This window comes from Pseudophryne corroboree, chromosome 3, assembly GCF_028390025.1.
Source record: "Pseudophryne corroboree isolate aPseCor3 chromosome 3, aPseCor3.hap2, whole genome shotgun sequence".
NCBI lineage: Eukaryota > Metazoa > Chordata > Amphibia > Anura > Myobatrachidae > Pseudophryne > Pseudophryne corroboree.
The window spans coordinates 119,213,323-119,218,000 of NC_086446.1; positions in this window are offsets into that span (position 1 = coordinate 119,213,323).

Sequence of the window (4,678 nt, forward strand, 5' to 3'; positions counted from 1 at the left end):
ACTGCTATCGCAGTGTAAGTCCTACTGATATTCTGAGCCTGTATATTATTATTATTATTATTATTATTATTATTTTCATTTTATTCTTGCATTCATTTTAAAATATTAACAAAGTATATTGAAGTCTTCAAATTAGGGGGAAGATGGAGACATGTTAGTTATTGACACATTTGTTAATGATACATTGGTACCAATTATACATTTCACAGACCTTTTCCAGCTTCTTCTGTTGTTACCACAAATGCTATAACACAGTAGACTTGACTGCACAAGCGGCCATCCCAGTCCATTAAGCCCAGTTCAATAAAGTTAATGGATCGGCATGCGGTTTGCAAACTCCTCAGTACAGTGCTGTAATGAGTCAGCAGTGAAACACACACATGACTGGAACAGAAGCTGGTACAAGCTGTCACGTCATAAAGTTGAGACATTACCCATACTAGTATATATTTTGGAATGTCTGGGGGACGTATGGATTTTACGGCGTTCTCCCGGACTTCCAGGAATATAGATCAGCTTGGTTGTTTCCCGCCCACTTCCACATGGAACAGTAATTTGGAATTTTATTATTCATTTGATTGTATTTATATATTTGTATTTTATGTTGCATGAATATGGGATAATGGGAAATACTGTATATGCTAGAGCTGTTTTTGAGTCTCAGGGGCATATGTATTAACCTGGAGAAGGCATAAGGAAGTGATAAACCAGTGATATGTGCAAGGTGATAAAGGCACCAGCCAATCAGCTCCATTATGTAAATTAACAGTTAGGAGCTGGTTGGCTGGTGCCTTTATCACCTTGCACATATCACTGGTTTATCACTTCCTTATGCCTTCTCCAGGTTAATACATCTGCCCCTCAGTCCAGCCCTGAATATCCATTACAACTGATCATGTAATCACTGGGAGCAGCTGTGCTGGGACTTTGCCTTTTGTTCCACATTGACCAATGAACTGGCAACCTCTCACAGTACCTGGAGTCATGGACTGTGAGGCACTTGCCCTCTGCCCAATCTAATATAGCATGTGGAGGAAATGATGTCATCTGGCAGTGGTCAAATGATTGCTGCCAATAGTGAACAGGTCACAGATTTGTCTCCATACACTGTTGTTCAAGTCGTGCCAAATAGCCCGTCGACAGGTCCTGGGTGACCCGGCTGCGTTGAGTGTATTTCTCACTCACAATGTGCATCTGATTTGCATTAAATAAAACAACTGGGAGTGAAAAACTAAATGGCTAGCTTATACTGATTAGTGAGTTATCAACATATGTACCGTATATCTAAGTGCCACTGAGTATAAATCTGTGTACAAAGGGGCTAATTTAGGAGGGATCGCAGTGTGTGATCCAACCACAAAAAATTGAGAAAAAGATGCGGGTGCATGTGCAGCGCCTGTCCTGTTCATGCGCCCGCATTTTCTGTGTGGGGGGGTGCAGAAAATGCGATCTCCTCTGCCTGTCAATCAGGCAGAGGCGGTCGCGGGTCAGGGGGATGGCAACACTCCACTTTCAGGATGGAGCGTTGTGGGGGCGGAGAGCGGCAAATGGGGGGCAGGGGCATCATGAACGGGGTCGTGGCTGGGGGTGTGATCGCGGTGGCTGCGTGATGTCACACGCAGCCGGCGCGATCGGAAACATGGAGAAAGGGCTGCTGGGAGCTATAGTCTGTACTAACAGGTGTAGTGCAGTGAGGTGTAGGAATGTCTGGCACCAGTAACAGTTCCCCTTCAACTTAAGCCGTTTAGTAAAATACATAAGCACTATAACTCATTGTAGAGGCTGCCAGGTCAGAGTGTGTTCAGTTCACCTGGCCGGCAGCATTTTTTAAACCCCTCCCCCCTCCCGCGGCACCCTCCGACATGCATGCAGTCACGACGAGGGTTCGACTTGGTGTCAGCGTTAGTGGTGATGGCGGGGGCGTATGCGCAGCACATATTCAGTGTATTTTTCATGAAAAATACCCTGATAATGCTGCAGAGTTTCTTGCAAACTCTGTACCTGCATGCGATTATTGATACATCCATGCAATGTAATTAATAATCGCATTGTGGATTGAGTCGATTTTATCACCTCACATACGCATCCTCAGATGCTGCTGCTGATACAGTAAATCGGCCCCTATTGTATGTCCCAAATGAACATCTATTTTATTCTAAGGGTTTTCTCATTGTCAGTGTGTTTTTTAGATTTTTAGATTAATCCGAATCTCTCTTCCCTCTTTGTTTATTAGCCAATCAGGAAAAAAAGAGTAATAGTAAAGTGAGACACTATGGCATGGTAGCCCAATTATGGTCATATCTGATAATCCAATAATACTAAATATGATGTGTTTGGGTTTTTTTTCAGGCTGATGGATATGCCGTTGTTTCAGTCATTGTTATTATGAATCTACTGTTGTTCTGTGTGTCCATCTCTGTCGCTGTGTATGGCTGCCGGGCTGTAGAACAGGTGCCACCAAATGCCTCCCAGGTAAAGGAGATGATGAGAAACACAGTGGTTTGTGGCTAGTGTCATACTGTCAGAATGTATAGGACAATTGCCCTTTGGATGCTAAATTACTACGTGTGATTCAGAATCAGGCCCTACAATATGTGCTTTGTTTGTTCATTCATACAGTCAGGGGCCTCATATGAGTACTGATTTCCCATCATAATGTTCACAGTTTGGTCATCTCCTATACACATTTTATAATATTCATGACCTTTAATGATTGTGGCATTTATTTTAAGAAATTTTTATCCTAACCTTTTAATGACCTACAGAATTATTACAGGTTCCAGTGTATTGCTAGACAATATATAGACCCCATATGGTCGACATGCAATAGATTGATAGATACAAAATGTCAACAGGTAAAAGGTTGACTGTTAACCTTTGATACCCATTGACCATAAATACAGATTAAAAATGTCAACATGGCAATGTCAATGGTTGACACACTTTTTGGGATTTTTTTCCAACGTTTGCTCCATTTACCATCCATGTGGACTATGATTGAGAATAGTAACCAGTGGAGAGTACAGCGGTAGGGAAGTGAGCCACGTTACCAGAAGCGCTGCAAGTGAAACAAGCCCATTAGGGTCTATGTTTGCACTAATGGTGGTCACAAGCTGTGAAATAAATACATTTTGGCTCAGAAAACCTCAAAAACCTGTGTTGACCTCATTTGTGTAGACCATTTCCATGTTGACCTTTTAACCTTGTTGACCTTAGACACAGTTAACCTTTTACCTGTCTACCTTTTTTACCTGTTGACCAATTATTATTGTTATCATTGCAGGTCTTTGTGATTCAGGGGGAGTTTGTGACTTCGATGCCTCCAGGAAACTCTTCAGTTCCCCAAACACCACCCCCTTATGTGGTCCAAGCAAATGGAAATCCAAAGCCAGGACAGTAATGGGATTCCTTCAAGCAACCACCAAGAGTCATGCCAGTCATCAGTTATAAAAATAATAGCTGTCACCTTACATATAAATAATGTGACACACATACTTGTATAACAGTTTAATCTAGATCCTGAAGGGATCAGGAATTGGCTTTTGTAGTCTAATTAGCACGTGACATATCTAGCATACCGTTTGCTTAATAAGTATTTTGTCCCGTTCTACACAACCAGAAGACGTCATGCAACATAATTTGTAAACATTTATTTCAAACAAAATGCATTTTTTTCTGTGTTTTCTGATCATTTTGAAAAAAATACCTTGTTAATTATTTTTCAAAATAAAAAAGCAAATTTGTCTTAATAAAAAAACCCTGTTAATTTAAATTTTAATATACAACCTAAACATGCATCCTATTTGGCCTCAATACGCCATATGGTGCAAGATGCCCGGCACGAGGAAGCCTCTCCGAGCGGTGTTGCATAATTACGTTTATTTTAAAATTTGCATCTTATATAAGCCCACACCCTGACTCCTGTGAGCCAATGGAAGTCAGGGGGTGGGCTTATAGAAGCTGATTGACAAGAGTGATGGTACCCTTGCAGGGCTGGCAGGTCAGTAATACATACAACAGTGGTTACTGATCCCTGGGTAAGGTAAGCCAGCATATATATATTACACACAGCATCACATGTATGTTTGTATGTGCTGACCGACTTCCCCTGCAATGTGTGGGTGGAGCTGCAGCCCAGGGACAGCAGCTGCCACTGGTGGTGATGGATTTATTTTTTTATACACATTTTTTAATGACTTTTTTGAATGTATTAAAAGAGACAGTGTAAAACTGGCCCGTTAGACATGGACAGTACTACTGCCTCTATGGGGTAAGCTGGATCTGCAGCAGCGTGAGGAGGACCTGCTACGTTGCCCATATGCTGGAACTGTGGTGGTGACTGCTACCCAGTAGAGTGAGGAAGGGGTGGGTAATGAGAGTGAAGGAAAATATCGGACATGCTGTCCAGAGAGAACAGCTGGTGGGCTGAAAAGAGGATTATAGGAGAGGCAGAGGACAGTTGGGGGAGAGTTACATGAAAGAACCTGAAAAATGGGATTGAGCACTGAGATGAAGCGGCACTCACAGCATTGGCTGGCAGTGAGTGAGTGAAGATTAACCGCAGAGGCACTCTGTAGGAATTATATACCTGGACTGAAGTAATTAAATTTACCTAGCGCTATGAGTAACTTGAGCTGATTACAGGAAGATTACTTATGGTTGCTCTACTGGAAATTCA